This window comes from Zonotrichia albicollis, chromosome 31 (genome assembly GCF_047830755.1).
Source record: "Zonotrichia albicollis isolate bZonAlb1 chromosome 31, bZonAlb1.hap1, whole genome shotgun sequence".
NCBI classification, from domain to species: domain Eukaryota; kingdom Metazoa; phylum Chordata; class Aves; order Passeriformes; family Passerellidae; genus Zonotrichia; species Zonotrichia albicollis.
In genome coordinates this window covers 3,319,439-3,336,062 of record NC_133849.1, presented here as the reverse complement: position 1 = coordinate 3,336,062, position 16,624 = coordinate 3,319,439, and the positions used below count along the sequence as shown (strand labels likewise).

Sequence of the window (16,624 nt, the reverse complement as noted above, 5' to 3'; positions counted from 1 at the left end):
CAAGAACTGAATCTCACAAGCTGGTCCCTTTACCTTGACTTTTTAATGGCAAAACCAGCTCCCAGGAGGATTTGGATGATTTCTTTCCCTTTCTCAAACACTTCCGCAGCTGTGCTCCCCTCACACAATGGTGTCATCAATATACTGCAGATGTTCTGGAGCCTCAGCCCTATCTAGTGCAGCCTGGATCAGTCCCTGGCAGATGGTGGGGCTGTGCTTCCACCCCTGGGGCAGTCGGTTCCAGGTGTACTGCACTCCCCTCCAGGTGAAAGCAAACTAAAGCCTGCATTCTGCTGCCAGAGAAATGGAGAAAAATGCATTGGCAGTGTCTGTAGCGGCAAAGCACTTTGCTGCCTTGGACTCCAGCTCGTCCTGGAGCTCTAATTTGTCTGGCACGGCAGCGCTCAGTGGTGGAGTCACTTCATTCAATGCACGATAGTCCACAGTCAATCTCCATTCTCCTTCAGATTTTCGCACAGGCCAAATGGGGCTGTTGAAGGGTGAGTGGGTCTTGCTGACCACCCGTTGGCTCTCCAGCTCTTGGATCATCTTTTGGATGGGGATCACAGCATCTCGAGTGGTTCTATACTGGCGTCGATGCACTATGGAAGTGGCAATTGGCACCTGTTGCTCTTCTCCCTTCAGAAGTCCTACTGCCCATGGGTTTTCTGACAGTCCAGGCAAGCTGTTCAACTGCTTGACACCCTCTGTCTCTACAGCAGCTATTCCAAATGCCCATCTGAGTCCCTTTGGGTCTTTGAAATAGCCACTTTGGAGGAAGTCTATACCTAAAATGCATGGGGCCTCTGGGCCAGTCACAATAGGGTGTTTCTTCCACTCATTTCCAGTCAGGCTCACCTCAGCTTCCACCAAAGTAAAATCCTGTGATCCCCCTGTCACACCAGCAATAGAAACAGACCCCGTCCCCACATGTAATCCTTCTGTAAGCCACGAAGGTCCTTCAGGGAAAAGGACTCAATATTTGCATCTGATCTTGCACCTGCTGCTTTGACTCCTGATTTTATGTCAGGAGGCATTCAGGTTCCTTCTCCTTCATCATCATCATCCTCATCATCCACTGGTCGACTGGTCTTGTCCATGCATTTCCCACTTCTAGTACTGGCAGCAACAGCCATTGGTTGAGGCTTATTTTCTGGTTTAGCTGCTGGCTTAGGCTCACTATCTGGTTTGGCTGCTGGCTTCGAGCCTGGGCTGTTGGCTGCAGCCTGAGTCACCGGGACAGTTGCTGATTTATCTCCCTGCCCCCTGCCTCTGTCTGCTGCCCGACAGGATCTAGCAGTGAGCCATGAGCACAAGCCAGGGCCCAGCTCACTGCAATGACCTTCCTCTCCTTAGGCTCGTCCTGGTACTTATCTTTCAGATATTTCCTCACCTCAGCTGGGTTGTGAATTTGCTCATGGGGAAAATCCCAGACTACAGGGTCAGAGAATTCCTTCAGGATTTGGCCCAAATCCTCCCATTTTCGACACCACTTAGGATTTTCCACACCAGGGTTTTCTCCTGAGTCAGGGGTCTCATCAGCTCGTCTAGAAATCTCAGCCCTCATCCTAGAGAAGCAGCAGGCTGTATAGACGAAGGTTACCAGATTGAATACCAGAAAGATGGTTTCTTTAACATTGAGGGGGATTTGAACATCCTTCAATAGTGATGCACCAGATTCATAGGAGAAGAAGGAAAGCAAAGGCTGAAATGCCTGATCCCCTGCTGCTCCTCCTCTAACAAACTGGATGCATAACCACAGCCATGAACCATTCATACCTGGAGCAGACCCCAGCATGTTTATAAACTTTTTACACATCATTACCACCAAGCCCAGCAGGATAGCTATTCTGGTCACTGCCCCTCTGCTATAAAAACTACATATAAGGGACAATACCAAAGCTATTTCTGGGTAAGAAAATAAACCTAGGCACCATAGAGGTATTAAAATCTGAAAAAACCTTAGGGACCAGAAATGCATGCAAGCCTTCACCCCAACAGACATTATGAATTCAAAAAGCACGGGTATTAACTGCTTTACACAAACACAGAGTAATGGCAACCAAAATGCACTCAAAACAGGGTTTTTCCACTCTCTCTCGAGTGCCACATGTTGGGTGCCAAATTTTGTCCCAGTTAAGGGTAAATTTGGTAGAGAATCTCCAAAGGGGGCCCCTCCAGAAAGCAAACCCACACGGCCCCTCCCCCCAACCGGTTTGGGAAGGATTCCTCAGAGAGAAGAGGAAAGAACCTGTTTATTTAACAGGCACAGCACCCCCAGCACACAGAATGATCAATACCAGATGACACCGCTCTGACAAAGATGACAAATTCAGAAAGTCTCTCTCGGGGGTGGTCGCTCTGTTCTCAGTCCCTCTGGCGCTGGGGCAGCTGCTGCAGCCACAAGGTGCAAACTCTCGGTGTTCCCAGGTCCCAGTCCAGAGCAGGTTCGAGAAGGTTGAAAAAAGGAAAGGAGAAACAGTCCAGGAAGGAATTTGGACTGCTTAGCTAAACTAGCTAATGAGCAGGAGCAAAAGGAAGCAGAAGTGAAGCAGAAGTAAGAGCCAGAGAGAGAGAGAGAGCAAAGCAAAAAGGCGAAAGCAGAACTATGCACTGCCCCGTCTCCGTGTCCTTGATAAGAAAAACCCAAACAAAACTTTCACACTACAGAGACAGTCTTAAAGGCACAGAACATATGAATGGGGATACAAGCATCGTAACGTCACCCTAGGACACACGGGTGTCCTGAACAGCGTCATCCCATTGTTATCCTTTTGATACTAATTCTGTTTGGTTTTATTTTATCAGCAGTCCTATTCATTATTAATTGGAGCATGAAACAGCTGACAAGATTGACGTCTATAGTTAATGCACTCAACTTGGCTGATGTCCTCTACAATGTGCACATCCCCAGGACATTTGACACAAGGCAACTATGAATGAAGCCCATGTGTTTTGGTATAATCCTTGATTTCCATTTATGATTTTGTGGAAATTACGTTTGATTTTTAGTGAATTGTTTTAGAAAATAATTTTTTAAAGTTAATGCTTGTATTAATATGTCCTGATTGCTTTTGTTTTTGATTATTTGTGACTGGTTTTAACCCTTTAAATATTGTTTTAAAAGTAATATTGTTTTAATTAATCAACCATTTGTGAAAATTTTTATGATAATCAATATGATGTTTATTGTTTGCTTTTCCCCCTCCTTCTCCTATCCTTTCTTTTCCTTCTCTCATTCTCTTTTTCCTCTCTCTGTCGTCCCTATTTTTCCGGGTTATACCACCAATGTATGGCGAGTTCTGCAGACTCATCAATGATGCTCCAGAGTTCTGCTGATGAAGATCCCTCAAGACAATTGTGAGTCATGGGGTCATGTGAGAGTCTGTCCGAATTTTCCCTCATCTGCCTCATGATCGTCATTGGGGGACCACTGAAGAGAAGACCCCCCCTGTCTTAAATCTCTGGCTCCAAGGGAGAAAGTCATGTGCCTGAGACCTGAGAGTGTTGCTAAGCCATTGTTCTCACAGGTGTTGTTTTCTGTGTGCTACACTGAGCCCAAGGAGAAGAAGAAGGGGCACCGTGCCCTTTGTGCAACAACAGCCTTGGGAGCTGTCCCACCTCTCGGCCTGGCTGGACTTCTCCTGAGTTTCTCCACAGAAGACCCTCACCTGTTTCACAACCACCGGGACAGACAGACTGAGATGGAAGGAGCCTCTCCATCAAGGACTGAGACATGGAACCCCCATGTGAAAAGGCCCCTCTGCTCCTTCCAAGGACTGGGACTGAAACCCCCAGCCCGGGGCAGGTGTGTGGGGGAGGCAAGCTGACCAAAGCGAGATGTTTGCCTGCAGGTTGTGACCACTGGACCAAGAAGACAATGGCTCTCGTTTGCTGCTGAGAGCATGGACTACCTGTTACATCTATTCCTTATTGTATCTGTTTCCCCATCCTCGCAATTTCCAATAGAGTTATCTTAATAAAAACCTCTGAGTTAGCGAGAGACTTCGAGATCTCTCCAACGTAACAGGCGGATCCTCGACTGGACTGGACCAAAGGACCCCATCTCTACATTTTGTAGCTGTATCCCCTCTTTATCTCTCTCTCTGTTTTGTCTCTCTCTCTTCCCCCATCTTTTTCTCTCCCTTAATCCCTCTATCGCATTTTGCTGTGCTCATTCAATGAAGGTGCATTTGCTTCAATTATCATTGCAAACCCCCTTGTACCGTGATGGTTCTTTTTGCACCCTGAGATCAAATCCATGAACCATCACAAAACCCGTCCCTGACGACGGATCGTGACAACCCGAGGACCCCTCCCCAAATTCCCCCCCAGAGCCCCCCCAGCAGCCCGCCGCTAAAACCCCCTCAAGTTCCCCCCAAACCTCCTCAAGACCCCTCCCCAAATTCCCCTCACGACCCCTCCAGGACCCCACACCTGTCCCTGCGCCTCCTCAGCAGCTCCCGGAGCCCCCCGTCCTCTCCCAGCGCCTCCCCCGCTCTCTCCAGCGCCTCCCGCAGGACCCGCCCGAGCCCGGGGCGGCTCCCGGGGGTCCCTGAGGGGGTCCCGGGGGCGGGGGCGCCCGCTCCATGCCCGGCCCCGGGGTCAGGGGGCGCTGCTTCAGGCTCGGCTCTGATTGGCTGGTACACGCGGGGAGGGCGGGAGTTGCTGTGAGGAAGACGGCCGATGATTGGTTGGTTTCATAGAGGGCGTGCTGATTGACAGGATGGGGTGGCGAGGCGGGCTTTGCCGAGGGGAGGCGCACGGTGATTGGCTGGATATAGGCAAAGAAGGCAGGAGTTGCTGAGGGGAGACCCACGGTCATTGGATGGTTTGGGGTAGGGTGCACCGTGATTTGTTAATTTGGGAGAGGAAGGGCGGTGATTGGATGGTTTGGGGCGGGCCACGTCACTATTGACTGGGAAAAGTCACGGATTTTTAAGGGACATTTCCGGTTTTTTGGGGAAAACCTCTCAGATTTTTAAAGAAAAATTCCCGTGTTTTGCAGGAGAAAGCTTCCCGGATTTTTTGACCCCACATGACCCCAAATAACCTAAATAACCCCAAAACACTCGAAATAAACCCCAAAGAACCTCCAAAAACCCCTAAACAATACCAGAAAATGCCCCAAATAACCCCAAACAAATCCAAATAACCCTAAAAAAACAAACAAAAAAAACCAAATTAAAGTCAAAATCCCCCAAATGATTTCAAGTACACCTAAAAAAACCCATATACACCAACATTAACCCCAAGAACCCCAAGTAATTCCAAAAAAACCCAAGTAAACCCAAACAAACCCAAATACTTCCAAATAAATCCAAATATTTTCAAGTAACCCCAAATTAACAGAAATAAACCAAGTAAAACCCAAGATAAACCCCAGTTAGTCCATAAATAACGCCAAATAAACCCCAAACCAACCCTAATTAAACCCAAAGAAACCCCAAGAAACACCAGTTCCTCCCGTCCCCACCCCAAAACAGATCCCGACCAATCAGAACACGCGGCACTGATGACATTGCACTTGCTGGGCACAAACTCAGAGCACTGGCCCCGCTCAGCGATTTTCAGCCAATCAGCGCCCGGCCCGACTCTGACTCATCACTTGCCAGCCACAGACCAAGGCCTCTCATTGCGGTAAATACTCAGAGACCGAGCGGGGTAATTTCCAGCCAATCAGAGCGCGTCTCCCTGATGACTCTTCAGTTGCCAGGAGCGGATTTGGGGAGGCAGGGAAGGTGACCCTGGGGATGGTCTGGGGACCCCAAATTAATCCAAAACGGGGTCGGGAGCCCAAAACGGAGCAGGAGGGGCCTGGAGCCCCCAAAACCAAACACGGGGTAGGGGACTGGGGGAACGACTGGAAAGGGGAGGGAGAGCGGGGAAAAGAGGGTCGGGAACCCAAAATTGAGCTGGGAAGGGACCCCAAAATTGAGGTGGGAGGGGAATGGGACACCAAAATTAGGCTGGGAGAGGTATGAGATCCTAGAACTGAGCTGGGAGAGGGATGGAACACCCAAATTGAGCTGGGACAGTTGTGGGACCCCAAACAGGACGAAGCCAATTTTGTTTGTTCCTAGAATATGTAAATGAGTTTATGGATATGCAAAAAGTCTATGATTATGCAACAGGTTGATGTCATGGGAGACAAGGACCAAGGAGCAAAGGTTGTTATGGCCTTCAAGACCCCCCAGTTATTTTCGGGGACACCCCTTAATTATTCTGGCTTGATTACATCAGCCTGTTGCATATTCATAGACCCTCATGAATAACCATAAACTCATTTACCTATTTCAGGAACTATTTGACATGGCCCATCCTTGGGGGTGTCTCCCCATTTCAGCAGCCTCCACTGGAATGGAAAATATATACCCCCTCCTTTTGATTATTAATAATAGTAATAACAATAACAAAATAATAATAATAATAATAATAATAATAATAATAATAATAATAATAATAATAATAATAATAATAATAATAATATTAATAATAATTTGAAATTAAGGGGCTCTCAGGAAAAGATATGGGAGTAGAAATAACAGTTTTTTATTTGTAAAAATTAAAAATACAAATGCAGTAGTACAAACAAAAAAAAAAACAGTGACAGGGTCAGAATTCTCCAGGAGTCCAGTGAAAAAGGTTGATCCTCTTGGAATCCAGTGCGAAAACGGCTGATCCTCTGTGAATCCAGTGGGAAAAGCTTGATCCTCTAGGAATCCAGTGGAGTATGAGGCTGATCCTTTGCAATCCAGTGGGAAAAGGGCTGATCCTTTGGGAATCCATTTCTTAACCCCCAAAGGCAGGGCAAAGGCAGGGCAGTGGAATATTTACAGGGTATCCCAAGGGTGGAGTTGGGGTTTGGGTCAGGGGAGGAGTTCTTAGCAACACAAGAAGGGTGAGATCAAATTCCTGCCTCTTAGCAACAGCAGCACTCCACACAGAACGTGTCCCCAAATCCTAAATTCCCTCTAAAACAACTGAGCAATTATGGAACTTCAGATCTATCTATTTGATCAATTTCCCTCATTTAATCCAGTTTTGGGTGTTTTTAAAGGATGAAGGTGCAGCAGAGGAAAATTAAGGCCAAACCAAAAGGAGAAGCAGCCAGGTGTGTTCCCACCATGGATCACAGGGAATGTGAGTGACCAGGGCTGTGCCCAAAGTGCCTCCTCCAGTGGGGGATGGAGCTGGAGCAGCGCACGAAGCTCTGCCCGCACTCGGGGCACTCGCAGGGCTTCCCTTAGTGGGGCCTCCGTTGGTGTTGGGTCAAGGCAGAGCTCCTGGAGAAGCTCTTCCCACACTGGGGACACTTGTAGGGCCTCTCCCCTGTGTGGATGCGCCGGTGTCTGATCAGGTGGCAGTTGCGTTTGAATCCCTTCTGGCAGTCAGGACAGCGGAAGGGCCTCTCCTCTGTGTGAATCCGATAGTGCAGGAGGAGATAGGAGCTTCTCTTAAACCTCTTCCTGCATTTATCACACTCGTAGGGCCTCTCCCCAGTGTGGATGCGCCGGTGGGTGACGAGGGTGGAGTTGCGCTTGAATCCCTTCCCACAGTTGGGGCATTGGAAGGGCCTCTCTTCTCTGTGAATCCGATAGTGCTGGAGGAGAACGGAGCTGGTCGGAAACTTCTTCCCACACTTGGAACACTCGTAAGGCCTCTCCCCAGTGTGGGTCCTCTGGTGCACAATCAGGCTGGATCTCTCTCTGAAGCACATCCCACACTCGGAACACTTGTACGGCCTCTCCCCAGTGTGGATCCTCTGGTGGCTGATCAGGCTGGAGTTCTCTCTGAAGCTCTTCCCACACTCCCCACACTCGTAGGGCCGTTCCCCAGTGTGGATCCTCTGGTGCCTGCTCAGGTCAGAGTTCCACCTGAAGCTCTTCCCACACTCCATGCACATGTGGGGCTTCTCCCCATCATGGAGCTGATCATGGAGCACCAGCTCCGAGCTCTGGCTCCGTCTCCGGCCGCCTTCCCGGCCCAGGCTGGCTCTTTCCCCCTCAGATCCCCGCCGGCTGCGTTTGCAGCCCCTCCTCGTGCGGCATCTCCGGGGCTTTTCCTCCCCGTTGGCTTCCTGCGCCGTGGAGCCGCTCAAAACGGCCTCTTCCACCAGGTTCTGCCGCGGGCATTTGTCCTCCCTGCTCTCCATGCTCAGCTCCTGCTCTGGGGGAGGAAGGACAAGGACAGGATGGGATTTGCCTCCGTGCCACAGGCAAGGGCAAGGAGATCACCCCAGGGCGTCCGCAGGACGACGGCACCGCCACCCCCTGATGACCATCCAAGGGGCCTTTTCCGCTCAGCCTTGGACTTCTTCATTCTCCAAACATCCCCCCAAAAACCCCATCCAGGGACCCCCTGGTATATCTGGGCCCAGCTCCCCCTCCCCGCTCACCGGTGCAATGGGGGGGCGATGATCCCACAGTTGGGGGCTGCGAATTCAGGCAGGGATCAACCGTGGGGTTCCCTCAGTTCAGCCTTGATCTGCCTTTGTCCCTCCTCTTCCTCTTCCTCCTCCTCCCCTTCCACCCCCTCTCATCCTCGTCCTCTGTCTTATCTCCACATCCTTCTCCTCTTCCATCCCTCCTCTTCCCTGCCCCTCCCCCTGCTCCTCCCCATAACTCCACCTCCTCCTTCCCCTTCATCCCTGCCCTTCCCTCCTCCTCCTCCTCCCCCAGCAGCAGCCACACCCTCGCTGCCCCGTTCCCGCAGCCCTCGCAGCCACGGCAGGAGCGGGGATGGAGCCGGGACAGGTCGGGATGGGCAGCGCGGGGCTCTCGGCTGCTCCAGCCGCTGCAGGCGGGGGGAACCCGGCCCGGGCCAAAGGAGAGGCAAACTGGGAAAACTGGGGGCTGCACATCCAAACTGGGCCTTGCTGGGGACCCTGCCTGGGCACTGCCAGCCCTTGGGGCTCCTCTCGGCACATCCGCCAGGGGGAGCGCACACAGGGCTGGGGGATCCCAGCAGTGGCAGCACTGCCAGGGACTGGGCTGGACTGGGATTGTACTGGGAGTGACTGGGACTGTACTGGGCTTCTACAGATATCATACTGGGATCGTACTGGGAGTGACTGGGAGTGCACTGGGCTTGTACTGACATCATACTGGGATCATACTGCCATGCCAGGGCAGACTGTGATCGCACTGATGGACACTGGGATCATACTGGGAGTGAGCAGGAGCCTGCAGGAGGCAACTGAGACCATGTTAGGGGCAAATGGGATATACTGGGAGTGACTGGGATTATGCTAAGGATGACTGGGAGCAGCTGTGAGTAACTGGGATCATGGTGGGAGCAACTGGGAAGAACAGGGAGTGACTGTGTGCATGCTGGCGGTGACTGGAAACTGCTGGGCTTGTACTGGGATGAACTGGGATCATACTGGTGGTGACTGGCAGTGAGTGCCACTACTCTGAGGCTGACTGGGAGTGCTTGGGAGCAAATGGGATCATACTGGAAGGAACTGGAAAGATGGTGGAGGGAACTGGGGTACCCTGGGAGATACTGGGAGTGACTGGAAGGAAAGTGAGGGTGAAAGAGAGCAACTGGAACCATGTGGAGCACAACTGGTTTATTCTGGCAGAGACTGGGAGCACACTGGGCCCATATTTGGATCATACTGGGACTGACTGGACTAATACTGGGAGGAACAGAGTGTCACAGTGAACACTCCCTGCACATCATCCCCCATACTGGGCCTGACTGGGAGCGACTGGGAGCAAATGGCATCATACTGGGACTCACTGAGTTGATTGAGGAAGTCACTGGAACCAGGCTGGTGGCAGCTTGGACCAAACTAGGAGAGACTGGAAGTAAGTGGGATTATACTTCTAAAAAATGCATATTTTGTGATTGGGTTTTCGCAAATATTAAAATGAATATTATATGTCGTATGTTAGAAAGTACTGCTGTATTAATTCTCTTAAATAGTTGGTTAAATATAGATTTAGGTTATTAAAAAAATGTTAAAATAGAAACTATGCTTGGTAAGAGACTTTTTTAAAAAAAGGACTTGCAGCGAGATAGCAGCCACAGGACACCTAAATCTTTCAGGGAAAAAGAATTTAGTGCTCTCTTGTCAGAAGAAATAACTTCTTCGTGCCTCGAAGCTGCTGTTAGGTTTCAGAGGAAGAAGTTGACACTGACCAGACAGAATCCTGTGTTTGAATGGAATTTATGCATCATGTATGAGGTGTATGAATATGCAACAGGCTATTGTTTTTAATGGTTAATCCTGTGTTAAAAGGTGTCCTTTTTCGGGCTCGTGCTTCCCAGAAAAATGCTTCCCAGAAAAAGGTCCCCGGATGTCTGTAACTCTTTGTATTTGTTGTCTCATATTGCCCTAATTGGATTTGTCACAATTGTCATTACTCTAATATTATTACTATTTTTATAATCATTTTATTACCATTAAACTTTTAAAATTTTAAAAGCAAGTGATTGGCGTTTTTCACAATTTGGTAGCAGAGGATGGTTACTAACACCTCGCTGCCGGTGCTTTAGGAGAGTCAGAGTGGGGAAGGCGCGCCCTGCCCCGTTGGCAGCTTCACTCTGTTTCCCCTGGGGTGACCGACAGACGCAGGTTATGGTGGACAAAAAGAGACAATAAAACAAAGAGAATGGAAAAGGCTCCCTACAACCACGGTAATTGGACCCCTAAGAGTAGTAATGTGCACGAAGAACTCGGGAAGAAAAAGGGATTGGTAAGTATTTCTCAGGGGGGCAGGTACAGGGGGATGAATGTGTGTGAATGAGAGGAGGGCTGGTTGTCCCAGACCTGCCAAGTGAGTGCTGGAGTCTCCCACGCGGCGTTTCCAACTTTCCTCGAGGGAAGCAGCCAGTAAAGAGACACAGCGAGTGAGAAGAGGAGTGAGAGAATCCCCCGGGGTAACTGGGACTGGGTCTCAGAGAGAGGCTGGACCCCTCGGAGCAAGGGAGCAGAGGAGTTTCCGAGCCAAATCCACTAGGAAACGAGACAAAAGGGAACCCTAAAAATTCTGCTGGTTTGAGGGATAAGAGAGCCCAAGAGCATCCAGAATTAAAACCTGCTGGGTTGAAGAATTAACATTCTAAGAGCATTCACGGTTGAGCAAAATTCTGCTGGATTGAGGATATGCTCAAGAGCATCTGGGGTTGGGCAGCACAGCTGGGTTGAGGGATATCCAAGAGCACCAGGACTGGCCAGAAACACCTAAACTTGTAATAGGTGATGTGAAAGTGTAGTATATGGTAGAGATAATTCATGCTATTAATGTATAAAATATTGTAAACTCCACACTAAGTCTCTTGACCACCCTGGCCAGGAGCAGTGTCTTATTCATATACATCCAGTTCCTGGACTTGGTTGAGATAAACATCGGGGTTTTTAATGAAAGAACAGAAGCTTCCAGGGCGATAATCGCTGCCTTCCCCGGGTCACCAGGTCCACCCAAGAGTGATTAACGCCTCGACATTACAGCCACCACAATGATCCACAGCCCCACCCTGATGCATGTGAATGCTGACTTCCCCAGAGTCTACTGACAACATCAGACACCGGGACTGAGTCTTTGTCCACCTCTGCACAGGTAAAGCCAAGGTTATGCATGGGAAGAGACACAAAGAACATTCGGTCGTCTCTGCCTCGAGCAGAATAAACTGTAAAAGAACTCGCTGCGTCAGGCAGCATTTGTGAACAGGGGAGACTCTGACATTCGCAGGTCAGATCCGTGTTCACCCAGCACCGAACCCGGGCTCGACGCTCACCCTTGGCTGTGCTGGTTTTGACAACCGAACTTCAGTCGCACAGACAAATTAATAAATCTTTGCTAAATTTTCATATAAGTTTGGCTCTCGATTTGATCATTTATAACAAAAGGTACCTTATTGTTGTCTTGTTGTGTGTGAGAGTGAGTCACACACAAAATCAGCCTCAGCTTCCCGGGCGGGTGGGAAGGGGGGCTGTGGAAAGAGGAGTGTGTGACCCACAAATAAGCCATTGTTCTCCTGGCGTGTGGGGGCTGTGGCATAAGGTACAGGTGACCTGCAAACGGGCCATTGTCCCCAGGGCGTGTGAGGGGGCCGTGGCTAAAGAGTGTGAGTGACACACAAATCAGCCCCACAGGGGAACGGCACCGGAGGCAGCAGAGTCAGGGCCCTCCCAGGAGGCCCGGAGATACTGAGACCCAGAGGCCACCCCAAGGCCAGGGGGGGCCACAGGGACCCGCGATTCTCTGTCAACAGGGATCCACTCTGTGTCCTGAGGGCGGGAAAGAATGTGTGGAAGTGAGTGAGAAACAAAAGTGAGCGAATGTAGATGAATGAAAGTATAGGTAATGTAGATTCTGTATTTTAACCTTCACTATATCTCCTTGGAGGGAGGTGTATTGGACTGAAAGTAGTGTGAGAAAAAACATTTTTCTTTTTGGGTGTGTAGTTGAAAGAAAAGTGGTATTTAAGTTGTTAGTGAAAGTGAAAAACAGAGATAGAAGATGAATAGATAAGATCTTGAAAAATGAGACAGAAAACCAGTAAGTTGGATACAGGGAAAAAAAAAAAGAAAAAAAACCAGTCCTTTGGGAGTTATGTTACCTAACAGAGATACAACTACTTGCAAAAGGAGAAAATACAGGGTATGTAGTAGTTGATGGGGAAAACATGCAAACTACAGAAAAAGGGAAATTAACCTTAAATTACTAAGCTCAGACTTGTGAATTATATACTTTAAATAGAGCACTAGAATATTTAACACAAAATAAAGGAACTATATATACAGATTCAAGGTATGCCTTTAGAGTAGTACATACCATTAAAAAATTTGGAAAGGAAAAAAGATTACTTAATTCAAGAAGAAAAGGACTAGTAAATGAGGAACTTATTTTAGAGGTTTTAGAGGCATTAAAATAACCTAAAAGAAGTAGCTATAGTACATGTTAAGGAACCCCACAAGGGAAAGACCCCAGAAAGAAGAGGAAATAATTTGGCAGATCACAAAGCTAAGGATGCAGCAGAAAATGGAGCTGAAAGAGTTATGTTAACATTAACTCCAAACCAGGAAAAACTGGAAATTCCAAAGTTTAGGGAAGCTGAGAAAAAAGAATTAAACAAGACAGGAAGTGAACAAGATAAATCAGGGAAATGGAAACTTCTTGATGGAAGACAATTTCTAAATAAAATGTGCTTCTAGGAAAATATTAGAAGACATGCATCAGAAAACCCACTAGGGTACTCAAGCTTTGTGTGATCACTTTTAAGGAACTATGGGTGGACTGGGATTCTCGGAGTAGCCAAGCAAGTAACTGAAAGATGCTTAATTTGGCAAAAGAGAAATAAAAAGGTCAAGAGAAAAACAACATTAGGAGGACGTGAGTGAGCTCGTTGGCCATTTCATTGTATCCAAGCAGAAGTTTGGATTTGTTAGGTTCTGTGTTTTTTTGTAAAACAAAAAACCATTTAATCTAGAAGAAAGAGAATATGCCATATGTTAGACAGGAGATTTTAGGAGAATAAAAATCTTTAAAGTATCAGAATGCCCCGAGAAAAAAAACAAGGAAAGAAAAAGGGGAAATGAAAGAGAAGGGAATAAGAGGAAAACTCAGAAAGAGAGTGGGATCCTCGGCAGCTCTTGCCCCCTCCGTTCGCGGCCCAGGCGCCTGTCCCGGGTCCCGGCTCGCTGCCCGCCTCAGCTCCGCCTGCCCCGCTTTCCATCCCAGGTGCGGCCTCACTGCCCAGGGCAGCTCCACCTGCCCCGGCGCTCTCGCTCAATTTGTGTGCCCTGCTCCCACTGCCTGGCCCGCGGCCGCTCTGCCGCCCATGCTGGGCAAGATGGGGGTTGCTCTGTCCTGCCGCCTGCTCCGAGCTCACCGCGCCCACCGCACCCAGGGGGGGTCCCAGCCATCCCATCCCCGCCTGCCCTGCCCGTGCCACCTGCGCTGGGCACCGCCGCTGCTGCCGGGCTCTCCCACCTGCCTTTGCTCTGCCGGCAGCCGCCGGATCAGCCGCCATCAGCCATGTGGGGGCTGCCCACGCTCCGCCTCGGCCTCCACGGGAACATCCCCCTCTGCCGATTCCGGCAGCAGACCCTGCCCACACTCCCACCGAGCCTCGGCGGGACATCCTCCCCTGACCCCGTCCTGCTCTGAGTTACGTCCCATTGGTAACCACAGCTCTGGCTGTTCAGGGAAACTCTCGCTCTCCACAGGAAGCATCTTAACGAAACACTACGAGCTCAGTTAAAAGGCAGCCCTCTCCAAATTCTTTCTCAAAACACGGGAGAAAGGCTATAGAAGGGAAAAAAATGAAAGAGTTGGATGAAGGGATTGCTCTATTTCCGTTCAGAGAGGTTCCCATGGGAGGGATGCGCTGCCCCGCCCCGCGGGAGCCACCAGCGCCCCTGCCGGCCGTGCGCGGAACTGCACCCAAGGGGAAAGCGCCGCAGCCCAAAGGCCGGGACTGGGTCCGGGCTCTGTTTGCTGTCAGTGCCGCAGCTGTTGCTGTTTCTTTGCTTTATTATACACACTAGTAAAGAACTGGTATTCCTACTCCCATATCTTTGCCTGAGAGCCCCTTGATTTCACTATTCTAAAAATTAAGAGGGAGGGGGTTTGCATTCTCCATTCCAAGAGAGGCTTTATCTGCCTTCCCGAGCAGACACCTCTCTTGTAAAGCAAGACAAGCACCCACAGGCACTGAGGGGGCTGCAGGAGGAGCACAAGAAGGCCCTGCAGCACTTGGGCACAAAGGCACAGCAGGTGAGTGCAAGAAGGGAGCAGCAAAAGGCCAAGCTGAAGGCAAAGGCCAGGGCACAGTTCCTACAGCCCCTGAGGGATCAACCCCAGGGCCCAAGGGGGCCCCAGCACCCAGGGCACGGCTCGGCCACAAGCACCTGGCAGAGGCATTGCCCTCCTTGGCAGGGGAGAGCCCACCCAAACAGCCCCTGGCAAGGAACCAGGGCTCCAGCTGCAGGGCACAAGGACACTGCAAGCACAGACAGCAGCACCCTCAGCACCAGCAAGTCCACCCCTTGATGGACATGGATTGGCAGGGCTGTCACAGCCCCCATCACACCAGGGACCCTCCACACTGCAGCCCTTGAGAACATTCAGGGTGGGTCCGCATTGAGAGGAGGCATTTCCTGATGGACACAGGGGCCTCTCAATCCACTCTGAATCTTAGATCTAAGTAGGGGAAATGCCAAAAATGTCTCTGATTATTCAGGGGATTAGTGGGAAAGATGTGTGGTTTTATTCAACCACTGTTAGCAGAAGTGGGAGATGGATCTGAAACGCATTAAGTTTTATCCGCTCCTAATTGTTATCATGATTTACTGGGAAGGCATTTGATCGCTAAACTCGTAACTCAAAGTAATATTATAAAAAGTGATACAAAGGCCAGTTCTGTTGTACCTCTGTGCCAAATGTCAGGCACGGCCTATGCTGAAGTGAACCCAGAAATGTGGGCAGCCCCAGGGAAAGAGGGAAAATTAGATATGGAGCCTCTACAAATTACTTTAAAGCAACCAGGACAAGAAATACCCTGTTCCAAGAGACGGAAGGAAGGGCTCGCAGCCTGGTATTGAGTCCCTCTTAAAGGCAGGGCTTTTGTAGCCAAGGATGCCTCCCTAGAACACTCCTATCCTGCCAGTCAAACTGGATGGATGGACACAAGGAGGAAACACAGAATTTTCAAGTGTTAAAATGAAGATTAACTAAGGTGTCTGGCCTGGGCCTTCCAGACAGGTTAAAAATATTTGAAATATAGGTGGATGCTAAACAGGGTCTTGCCAAAGGAATTCTTGTGCTAAAATATTTAACTCTATATAAGATCTCCTACAGTTCAAGTCTGGCATCAAGTTTAAGCTCTGACAAGCAAAGGAGCCGCTAAATGGATGAGCAGGGCTCGGTTATTACAGTATGAAACTTGTTCAATGGCACAGGAGGGTTTAGAACTGAGGACAGGGCAAGGGTTTAACCCAGCCTCCTGTTTGAACAGCCTGGAGAGGGGCTGGCAAGGAACCCAGGACTGCACTCAAGGGACAGAGCTCCAGACCCAGGCTGGGACAGATTGATGATGGGACATTCCCTGGCCTGAGGGAGAAAATGTGTTTGTGGCTGGCTCTGCAAGGGCAGCAGAAGGGAAAAGAGCTACAAGACAGGCTGTTATTAAGGAAGGGCAATCAGACACAGCACAGGTCACCGCCCCATGCTCAGCTCAACCCGCGCAGCTCTGGGTGCTTGTGAGAGCCTGGCACTGAAATGCCCTGAGCAGGAAGGCTTCAATATCTTCTGCTGACACCATGGCACCTAACAGGGGGGCAAAAGCAATTCTCACTGCTTCAGCAACCACTGGAGCAGATATCAAGGCACATTCTCCCACAGCAAGCTGGGCTGGCACACAGCCTGCCCTGGCACTTTGCTGCTGCCAACACCCAGCCAGGACATCGGCTCCTGCCTAAGGAGTGCAAAGCAGCACCACTGGTGGCCAAGGGGCCCATGCCAAGTGTCCCTGAGGCCAGAAACAGCCGCCAGCACAGCTCAACACGGGGGGACCCCTCAGCCTGGCCTCAAGGGCTCTGAAGCCCCGGAGATTTGCACTTCCCGCCTGCAGCAGGAGGATGGGAGGCCGCCCCTGAGCCTGCCCTGAA

The 16,624-nt window shown here is 50.0% G+C and overlaps 1 protein-coding gene and 1 pseudogene across 1 annotated transcript in view; one reads left to right on the top strand and one right to left on the bottom strand.

Moving 5' to 3' along the window:
- LOC141725884 (uncharacterized) overlaps positions 1–16,624 on the top strand; it is a 121,544-nt gene that overhangs the window by 67,457 nt on the left and 37,463 nt on the right. The gene's annotated exons all lie outside the window — the stretch shown is intronic.
- LOC141725845 (uncharacterized) lies at positions 4,902–8,169 on the bottom strand (annotated as a pseudogene).